The following is an 11,474-nucleotide window of genomic DNA, read 5'->3' on the forward strand; positions in this document are numbered from 1 at the left end:
CATATATATATATATATATATATATATATTGAGAAAGCAGGTAGTTCATTGCACATTTTAAAAAGAGTATAATGGGACCAGCAGGTGGTGTAAAGGTTAAGGCAGCTGAATTCCACATGGCCAATTGAGCATTTCGAATCCCAGATCCAGGCTTGAAAATCATGCTGGGCTCATGTGCTTGTATAACCAAAAGAGGAGAATGAAGGAGAAGGGATTGTAGCTTGGCTATCTCCCTTGGGAGGTAACTTCTCACTTTTCCTCTCTCTCCCTCTCCTGCACCCCAGTGGCAAGTGCACACACCCTGAAGCAAAAAAAAAAAAAAAAAAGAAAGAAAGAAAAAGAAAGTATAGTCTATCTGCATATCTTTTTTCCCTATGTTGTACATATGTAAAAGTACAACCTAATTACTTTTCCAGAATCTTACTGGATGCCAGAGCTTGCAGGAAACTTCAGGGTATCTAATTCTCAGCCTTATATTTTAATAGCATTTGTAAAATTTATGGGGTAAGGATAGGGTAAGAATATTAAATAAGCTGACTTTAGTAAGCAGACCTACTTTACTTGTTGACGTACTTTTTCGTAATATGTATTTTCAGATTTCATAAACTTAAGGAAGTGGTGAGAATAAAATTTCCCCACAGTTTAATCACATTGGTCCAAGACATAGAAACATCAGAAGACATCAATGATGCTTTATTATAAAGTTTGAATGAGTGGAGGAGACAGCACATTTCGGAAGTCTAGCAGTTTTCTTATATGCTCAGCTAGTAGAGGATCTGTTCTGTCATTTGAATGTATCCCTCAGAACTCATGTATTGATATCTACAAGCCATTGTAATGGTGTTGAGAGGGTGGAGGCTTTAATCTAATTATGATGTTGAAAGATGGAGCATTTGGGAAACAATTAGGCATCAGGAAGGCCTCCTTCCTGGGTACTCATAGGTTTATAAGGTGACACAGACACTGACTCACATGAGCATTTTTGCTTTGCTCTAGCCCTTACTGTGTGAATACCTGCTCTACCTTGGGACCAGCAGTTAGCATAATGGCTATGTTGCTGGACTCCCATGTAGTTGACCACAGTTTGAGTCCCGGACCTGGTGGCTTAAACTCACGCCGGGCACTTGTGTGTGCATGCCCAAGATCCCAAGAGGAGAATGGAGGAGAAGGGATTGTGGTGTGGCCATCCCCCCTGGGGGGTGATTTCTCTCTCGCTTTCTGTCTCTGTCCGTCTGGCGAACGCACGTGCCTTATAGCAAAAACTTCTCCAAAAAAAAAAAAAAAAAAAAACTTGGGAAACAGAAGTTAAGACAAACGTTGACTCCCACGTAGTCAACGCGGTTCACGTCCCGGACCCGGTGGCTTAAAACTCATGCTGGGTATGTGTGTGCATGCCTAAGATCCCGAGAGGAGAATGGAGGAGAAGGGATTGCTTCTCGCTTTTTCTGTCTTTATGTCTGTCTGTCTGGCGAGCGCATGCACCCTATAGCAAAAAAAAAAAAAAAAAAACGCTCCAAAAAAAAAAACCACTCTACCTTGTAGATAGACTCACCAATAAATATGGCCCCTGACTGTGGACTTCCAAAACCATGAACTAAATCTATTCTTATAAATCACTCAGTTTCAGGAATTGAATTATTAAACAACAGAGAACTCACTAGAACAGCCTGTTTAGCTCTAGTTATGAAACAAGATCAATGCAGCTGACAGAACTTGGAAGGAAGAAGGGCAGGAAGTGAAAAGCTAAGAAAAGACTTTATGGTGGATGAAATAAGAAATAGTTTTAGCCAAGCTGTTGAAGGTGGCATAGATAAGCAGAAAAGAAAGAAAAAGAAAGAGAAAGAAAAGAACAAAAAAAGAAGAAAGAAAAAAGAGTAGAAAGAAAACCTATACTGGGAGGAAAGGGTAGAGCAAAAGGTGAGGGAGGTGTAAATGAGCCAGATGGTTAAGGATTGTCACAGAAATTCAGTGGCGAGCATATAGAGGAGACCAATTAGGAATTTGCCGAGTAAGAGCAGTTGCTCAAGGAAGCAGCAATGGAGACAGCCTTCATTATTTCATCCTTCTAACCATGTATGTGTACCACATTGTTTACATTTCCCAAAAGAGATGGCCACAAACACTTGTACTGAATTTTAAAATAAGGTAAATATTTTCCCTTATTGACTTACTGGTCTACTTACAGTTTTGATTTACTGGCAGAGGGACGATCTTCTCTTCATTCCTTAGAGGATGATCCATGTACACAATCAGGTGTTTCAGTCCCAGGGACCTCACAGCGTCCAAGGAAATGGTGTGTATTTTAGTGACCGTTACTGTGCTATTTGGGTGCTGAGCAAGGTATTCCTCTGGTGGATGAATTAGAACGTGTGAGGGGAAAAGAGATATCTGAGGAGCAGGTTTTCCCATAGCAGAATTAATAAGGCTAAGAAAACCTTTAGAGACAGAATCAAACCGGAGTTCAGTTCTTAACTCAGAGACAGCTGGGAGGGGAAAAAAAAAAGGAGAAAAAAATTAAACATGAAAGCACATCACAGTAGATTTCTATGGAATCAAGCACTGGATCGCCAAATTTTATATGAATACAAAATGTCGAAAACAGATCCTTCTCACTTACTTCTCCCACATTTTCAAAACCTCCCAATATCACGTTTAATTACTCACAGGCTCTCCAATTTGAGAGGAACAATTGGTGTCTAAACTTTCAACCTAAAATTATATCATAGAGGCCAGCTTCTTGGCCTGGTGGTTTAGACTTCTGGTTCCCACATAGTCAACCATGTGGTTCAAGTCCTGGACCTGGAGGTTTGAGAAACATGCTGGGCACATGTGCAATTATGCCCCTAATCTTGAAAGGAGTAAAGAAGAAGGATTGCAGTGTGGTCACTCCCCATGGAGTAACTTTTTCCCCTCGTTCTCTCTGGCGAGTGCATACTCCCTCTGGGGGGGAATACACACACACACACACACACACACACACACACACACACATATATGAATAATATATATATGTATATATATGAATATATATTATGTTCATTTACTATATTTAACATTATATATTATATACTTAAATAATAAAATAATACATAAAGATACATAATCCCCTAATAAAGTCATGTGCCTCATGACATCAGTCAATGACAGTAAATATGATGGTAATCTCATAAAATTATAATGGAGCTAAGAAATTCCCATCACCTAGCGACACCATAGCCATTATAATGTCACAGTGTTGCACGTTACGGGTTTGCAGTGACGCCGGTGTAAACAAGCCTACAGTGCAACTGTTGTATAAAAGTATAGTACATTAGTCATGTACAGTACATAATATTTGATAATGATAACAAATGTTATGTTGCTGGTTTGGTCTTGACTATACAATTTGTACACGTCCTTGTGTGTGATGTTTTGCACAGGGTCTCTCTGTGTCATGAGCCTCCTGCCTCAGTCTCCAGAGTAGCTGGGACCACAGGCATGGTGGTGTTTGTCAGCATGTGCCACTACTACTGATTTTCAGGGTGGGCCAGGCATCAAAGCTGGATCCCAAGTGGCCTCAGCATGCCATACTCAGTGGTAGCATTCCACATGCGCTACAGCAGCTAGGTTATACTAGACCATACTTTATAGTATTATTTTAGAATGTTTTCCTTCTATTTATTATAAAGAAACGTTTACTGTTGAAGAGAATGTATGTTATGCTGGCAGCAGTCTGCATGTGTTCCAGTAGGACAAAATGTGGCAGTGGAGAACAGTGATATTCGTGATCCTCACCCTGTGTAGGCATAAGCTAATGTGTGTAATTGTGTCTGCATTTTTAACAAAAAAGTTTAAAAAGTAAAAAATTTAGGCAAACTGGTGGTATGGTGGTTAAGGCAGCTGGATCTTATATGCCAATGGCACCATTCAAGTCCCAGACCCAGAGACCTAAAAAACATACCAGTGCTGTGTGTGCATGCCCAAAATCCTGAAAGGAGGGAGAAATGGAGGAGAAGAGATTTTGGCATGACCATTCCTTCATGGGGAGGGTATACTTTCTCTCTCTCTCTCTCTCTCTCTCTCTCTCTCTCTGTTGAGCATGCATGCCCTCTAGAAAATTAAAAAGTTTTAAAAATTAAAATAGAAAAAAACATATAGAATAAGTATATAAAGAAAGAAAATATTTTTGTACCAGTGCACGATGTGTTTATGTTCTTTTTTATTTTATTTTATATTTCTTATTTACATTTAATCGTACATCTTTGTGGGGCACAACATGGATTTTCAAAGCATGCATACATATGCAAAGATACATACTTCAAACCAAGGATAATACCAAGGATATAGTCATCTTTCCCAACAAAGAACACCACCTTAGAGATGTGTTTTTTACTCATTTGGGGTATGCTATTTCACAACCTATTTGAAATACCCCATCTACCTGCATTTCTGTGGTGTTTGTGTTTTAAGCCGAGTGTTATACGACTTTGGTCAGCTATGGTAGTACAGCAGAAGCATTCCACTCCATGGCTGCAACACTAAATAATGTGTGATTGTATTTTAAACTTTTAAAAACATTTTCTAATCTTTAAAAACGTTTTGCCAGAAAATGCGTGTGCTTGTCAGAGAGAGACAGAGAGACAGAGGGAGAGGGAGAAGGAGAAAGCACCCTCCCACCCTGATGGGGCATGGTCACAATGCAAACCCTTCTCATCCATTTCTCGACCCTCTTGGGATTTGGGGCACATGTGCACATGCATCCAGCGTGATTTTCAAGTCACTGGAGCTGGGATTCAAACTCCATAGTCAGCCACATGGGATCCTTCTCCCATAACCACTAGGCCAAGGGGCTGGCCCACCTATACTTCACAGCAACAGGCTGAGAGAATGCTGTGGCACTGTCAGTATCCCTGTAACATTTTTGTTCATTTGAAGACTGGGAAATCCTTATTCTCACAGAGCCTTGATCTATCTACTGCCTCTCTATCTGTTTCTATCTTTTTCCTATTTTATTCTTCTCTCTAGGGAGAAAATCCCAACGCTCTTCATGAATTATGCCCACTGCATAAAGGCCAGTGTATGTAGTAAAAAGTTGAATGAGAGGGTGAAGAGCTAAATGCCAATGGTTGCTCCTGCACTGACTGAAAATGGGCAAGTCTCATCATCATACTGCCTTCCATAATTCCCTTCTGTAGAACTGAAGACTTGACTGAGATGATCTCTCTCTTATCCTGTGTTGTTCTCTCTCTGGACACCAACCTTGAAAGCCCACACCCCCATGATTTTTGCCCCTGTGATTTGACCCTCCAGAAGACATTTATATACTTATGATGCTGAGGCAGATTAGTCCTCCATGGCTGCCATATGGAAACACATTAAATAGACACTTGTAGCAGGCTTCATCTTCAAATGTCACTTGGTGAATGGTTATGAAGGACGAGTCGGGTTCGATGATCTCACAGCGCAGTCTATCTACGTATGGTGGCAGAATCTTTTCTCCATATTTACTGCTATACGTGCCAATATTTTGTAGCAAAGAGTCTTGGATCTTCTGCCAGGTAATTTGCACAACATCTTCTGGAGTTGTCAAATTGCAAAAAATTGTCACATTTTCTCCTAATACAGCTGTCTCGTTATTTTTATGCTTTATCTTATGGGAAGAACCTGAAAATAAAATCCAATATTAATTAAGAAGAATGTACTTTTGTGCTTCCTGGCTTACTCGCATCAGAGAAGTAGCTGTCTTCATTGTAATTATTGTTCTCGTTGCTTCTCTTTCCCACTAGAAAGTAAACTCCATCTCCTTCACCATTAAATATCTACTTTCTAAAACGGTTTCTGGCATATACTATCTAATCAATAAGTGTTTACTAAGTTCAAAAATGGAAACACAAATTGACTAACATAAAATAAGTATTGTTAGTTAAAAAACATGATTTTGAGTTAGTAGATCATGAGGTAAGAATGCTCTTAACTGATCTTTTGGGTTTTTTAAAGATTTTTGCTATAGGGCGTGTGTACTCATTGGAGAGACAGAAAGACACAGAGACAGGAAGTGAGAAATCCCCCCCGGGGGGATGGCCACATGGCAATCTCTTCTCCTCCATTCTCCTCTTGGGATTTTGGGCATGCACTCACATGTGCCCACCATGAGTTTCAAGCTGCCAGGTCTGGAACTCAAACCATGGTCAACCATGTGGGAGTCTAGCGCCTTAACCAATACACCACCTGCTAGCCCTATTAACTGATCTAAATAATGGTGTAGCAATGATGGGCATAGGAATTCAAAGACAAGGGCAAAGAATTATTCCAAAAGCTTCAAAAATGTTAATTTTCTCAATCTTTGGCTACGATGTGTTAAATTTAGCAGAAGACCAAAATTTCTGTTGGTCAAAAAAAATTGTTAATATTTTCCCATAATACCACATGGTAGTACAAGAAAGCATCTGATTAGGTTGCTCTCTAACAGAAAGTTTAAATGAAATTTAAAATTTGCCTTCTATGGGAAAAAAACAGATTTGGAAAATTTGTCTATTAAGTGATATATATGTGTGTATGTATGTATATGTGTGTGTGTGTGTGTGTTTTAAAATAATAGTAGAGAAAATTGTTAAATTAAAAAATTAAACCCATCTTCAAAACTTTTATTTCTGAGTAGGATAGAGTAATTTGCAGGACATTAAATCTTCCATTAAGAATGAGAAACATTGAATGACATAATAAATCATTTGAGGATATCAAACTGAGGTAGGCGTTAGATCCAGTGACTAGATACATAAGGCAGGGGCCCCAAAGAAGAGTCATTATCATAGGAAATAAATGCACATATATATATATTCAGATAGATATATTAAGATAGAGCCAACTTATAAGATGGAGTTGCTCTGGTCAAGCTTTTAATAAAAATTATTCATTGCTTTCACTAGAAATTAATTCTTAGCTTTCACTGCTTGCTCACACAGAGAACAGCTTACAACCAGGTTACAGCTTGCTTGAGATACTGACAGCTAAACAAAAGAGCAAAAGACCTTGAATAATAATTACTCTTGTATCTGCAAGATAAGGAGACCTACCTCACAGGGAGTTACAATCGGACCCACTGGGAGAATTCCTTCCTCCCACCCAGTTTCTGGTGGAAGGTTGTTATCATACCTTCTGTCATCCCAGATATTCACAGAGAAATTCACCACCTGGATGGGACCCTAAGTCAACATCCTGGTTCCCACGGGGAATTGGGCAGTGCATCCAGATATAGACATGCATAATTTTAAAGACCGCACTAGGCATGCGTGATTAGATAATTAAATTCCTCACCTGAAGAAATATGCACAAGCACAGGAAATGGCCCACCAATTCCAAACCAAGAAGCCAGATACTATGACAGACCTTCTTCAGCTCAATATTCATTACCAACCCTCAGGATAAATGTAAGGCCTACCCCATACCCAGGGCAATTGTCCTCTGGCAGCTGCCCATCTGCATGCCTTTCAGGGATGAAGGTGGATTTCTTTTCTATCAAAAGTTTTTACTTTTCTATTAAAACTTCTCTTTTCTCTCTTCACATGTGTTGGTGGTTTTTCATTCTGTGTCTCGGAACAGGTCTCTAATCTTAGAGATCTGGACCCAAAGGACATAGGATTTTATACAACACAGCTCAACTCTCTCATCTTATGACAGCACCCCCTACAGACAACTCACTACCTGCAAGCTCCTTTAGAGCAGCACTAAGCTTGTCAACAAGCTGGCATTTCTCCTCAATATGATAGCCAGTCTCTCTGAAAGCTGCTTCTCTCCTCTCATGTAAGGTCAGTTTCTCAGAGGCTGAACAAACCTAAATGGAAACAAGAAGTCCAGGGCCAGCCGGTGGTGTAGTGGTTAAAGTGCTGGACTCCTACATGGATGAACACAATTTGAATCGAAGACAGGAGCTTGAACTCATGCCAGGTGTGTGTACATGTGTGCCCAGAATCCTGAGAAAAGAATGGGAGAGAGGGGATTGCTACGTGGCCATCCCCCCATGGGGTGATTTCTTGCTTTCTGTCTCTGTGTCTCTCCCTGTTTGTCCAGCAAGCACACATGCTCTATAACAAGAATCTCTTAAAACCAAAATCAAAACAAAAACAAAAACAAAACAAGAAACATGAACAAAGCCCTTCTGATCCAGATGAAAACCCTTCACCTCGGTTTTTTATTGGCATCCCATTTTCAGGGACGTACTCCCTGCCTGGGAGCTCTTTTCCTTCCCTTTTTTAAATAAAGTCTCCACTTTACTATTCTTTTCCTGTGTCCATGTCTCTAATTCTTCATGAACATGAGACAAAGAATCAAATTCGCTGCTACTCCTGCTTTTGGTATTGGGCCCACACCTTCCAACTTCCCACATCATACAACTGCAAAATCAAGGATAATTAGAGGAAATACAAATTGAGAGAGGAGGAAAACTTTTAGGGTTGCTCTGCAAATCAGCACAGTAACCAACAGTTGTTAATTCACATGGATTAGAATCAGGAACAGGTAAGCCAGCAAAGTTTGTTGAAATCTTAGTGGACTAAGTGACTAGAGTGACAAATAGAAGACTCTGGGAAGCTTCAAAATCTTGATAATTTGGGGGACCAGTAGTTAGCGTAATGGTTATGTCCCTGGACTCCCACGTAGCCGACCGCGGTTCACGTCCCGGATCTGATGGCTTAAAACTCACGGCGGGCATGTGTGCATGTGTGCCCAAGATCCCGAGAGGAGAATGGAGGAGAAGGGATTGCATCGTAGCCATCCCCCCTGAGGGGTGATTTCCTGCTTTCTATCTCTCTGTCTCTCTGTCTGTCTGGCGAGCGCACGCACCCTATAGCAAAAACCTCTCAAAAAAAAAGAAGAAGAAAAAAGAAAATCTTGATAATTTTTCCCCTTAAGATTTTTATTGATGGGACCAGCAGATGGCATAATGATTGCATTGCTGGACTCCCATGCAGTCAACTATGGTTTGACTCCCAAACTCAATGGCTTAACACCTCACCCTTGACATGTATATGTGTGTGTGCCCAAAATTCTGATAGGAGAGTAGGAGAGTGGAGGAGAAGGGACTGTGACCTGGTACCTCCCATGGGGGGTCGATTTCTTGCTTTCAACTCTCTGTCTGTCTCTCTGTTTCAAGCCCTATAGTAGAAATCAAAAAAAAAAAAAAAGTTTTTACTGACTTGCAAACCTGTACATGCTAGGAAATTAAAAAGGAAACAAAATCTCAGTAAGGCAGAGTAAAATTTTTACAATTCCAGGTGAAAGATAAAAACCTTAGGGTAGAGCCCTTAGAGAGTTAAAAGCACTGGAAGGAGGGGTGAATTCACAGTGAAAAACTGCCAACATTTTTTTCCTGGTGATTCTTGGTGATCTTGGTTAGAATGCCTTAAGTAGAAATTTGTTATGTAACAAAAAAATCAACAGAGTTTTTGGTGGTTGCCTGGTCCACAGTAACAAAACTGGAGCCCTGAGGATGTTCCAATATAGAGCTATCCTTCACCTCCCACCCTTGTCCAGGGCAAGTCACAGACAAGACAGAGCTTTCACAGCGCAGAAGTAATGTGTACAGTCCCTCGGTAATGATGAGAAAAATACACAATAAGAGAAGCTAGAGGACGGCAAAACATCTTACCTACAGAAGGAAAAAGGATAAGAGATGCAGTGGATTTCTCATCAAATCAATTCAAGCAAGAAGGGAATGGATACTCATGGAAGACATAATAAAAAAGGGAATGGGAGCTGGTTACACAGTGTAGCAATTAAACCCACATCCCACATGACCAACTATGGTATGAATCCCAGTACAGCAGCTTGAAAAACTTGTCGGCACATGTGCATAGGTGCCCCAAATCCTGAAGGGATGGAGAAATGGAAGAAAAAGATTGTGACATGACCAGGCCTTATGAGGGCGTTTTCTCCTCTCCTCTCTTTCTCCTTGGCAAGCACACACACTCTCTGGCCATAAAAGAAAGGGGAGAGGAGTGGCAAGATTGGCATAATTGGCATAACTGCACAAGTGGAAAACACAGCACTCCATGAGGCTGATCCATGTGGGAAGATTCTGGGTTCACATCCAGAGAGCTCTGTGAACATTGGCATGTGTGCCCTCAATTCAGAGCTGACTGAGTTGAGGGTAGATGGTTGTGTCAATACTCTGTTGCAGGTGCTTCTTCTTTCTCACACACACCTTTCCCCGCCCCCACAAGATTTTTTGCCATGGGGCGTGTCTGCTTGCAAGAGAGAGAGAGAGAAAGGGAAAGTGAGAAATTACCTCTCCCCCAAGGGAAATGGCCATGCAACAACCCCTTCTCCTTCATTCTCTTCTTGGTATTTTGGGCATGCACAAAGTGCCTACTGCAGAGTAGGTAATGTGGGATTCAGCACCTTAACCAACACACCCCCAGCTGGCCCAATCAATAAAACTTTAAAAAAAGAATAAAGAATGAAATATTTTAAGTAGTTAAAGAAAAAAAAATGCATCAACCCATAATTCTCACTTAGAAGTGAAGAATAAATACTTTGTCAAACAAAAATAAATAATTTATTGTCAGCAGTCCTGCTGTGATAAAAATATTTTAAAAAGCTGTTTGGGTAAAAGGAAAATGACATAGATTAAAAACTTAAATTTACATAAAAGAGTAAAAGGCATTTGAGAGGGTACCAATGAAGGTAAAATACCTTTTATGTTTACTTGATCTAATTGTTCAAAATAAAAATAGCAACAAATAGCATAAGGGTAAACAAAATGAATGGCAAAATATTATAAAGGATAGGAGAGGGGACTGATCTAAGGTACCTACAGTATCTATTAAGTTGTGTAATGTTATTTGAAAATAGATTACAATTAATTGTAAATGTCTATTGCAAACTCTAGGAAAATTGCTGAGAATTGGTATGCCCTCCCTTAGCTTAAAGGAAGTCTGATAGGTGTGTTGAAAAAGGAGAGACAGGGATCAGCAGGTGGCATGGTGGTGAGGGGTTCTGGACTCCCACAGGGCCAACCATGGTTTGAGTCCTGGACCTGGCAGCTTGCTTTCTTGCCACCGCCTCCTTTCTGTTGCTCTGTCTCTCTATGGTCAAATTAAAATAAATAAAGTTAAATATAATAATTCTTTAAAAAAAGAAAGGAGAGACAGTTGAATAACATAAAATATTCAGTTAAAGCCAGAGAAACCAGAAGAGTGGAAGACAAGCAAAATATAGCGCAATGAAAACAGTTACAAACATGGTAGCTATTAACCCAACTGTGTTAGCAATCACCTCAATGTGAATGGTCTAACTATGACAATTAAATGAAATTGCCAGAGTGTGTAAAATCAATAAGCTCCAACTATATGCTACATTTGAGACACCCACCATACCCTGATAGGTTTAGCACAGGAGTAGAAAAAGATACAACATGTCAACACTAATCCAAAGAGAACTATAGTAGCTATATTAATTTTTGGCAAAAAAGACTTCAAAACTTGAAAAATTATTGTAAA

The 11,474-nt window shown here is 40.0% G+C and overlaps 1 long non-coding RNA gene across 1 annotated transcript in view; it reads right to left on the bottom strand.

Moving 5' to 3' along the window:
* The window catches only part of LOC114009018 (uncharacterized), an 11,770-nt gene extending 9,511 nt beyond the window's left edge, over nucleotides 1-2,259 (bottom strand). The window contains exon 1 of the long non-coding RNA XR_003550499.1: nucleotides 2,184-2,259. This is a non-coding gene — a long non-coding RNA (uncharacterized LOC114009018). The remainder of the gene's footprint in view (nucleotides 1-2,183) is intronic.
* Between the last annotated feature and the right edge of the window lie 9,215 nt (nucleotides 2,260-11,474).

Source organism: Tupaia chinensis, unplaced genomic scaffold (genome assembly GCF_000334495.1).
Source record: "Tupaia chinensis unplaced genomic scaffold, TupChi_1.0 Scaffold000437_1, whole genome shotgun sequence".
NCBI lineage: Eukaryota > Metazoa > Chordata > Mammalia > Scandentia > Tupaiidae > Tupaia > Tupaia belangeri.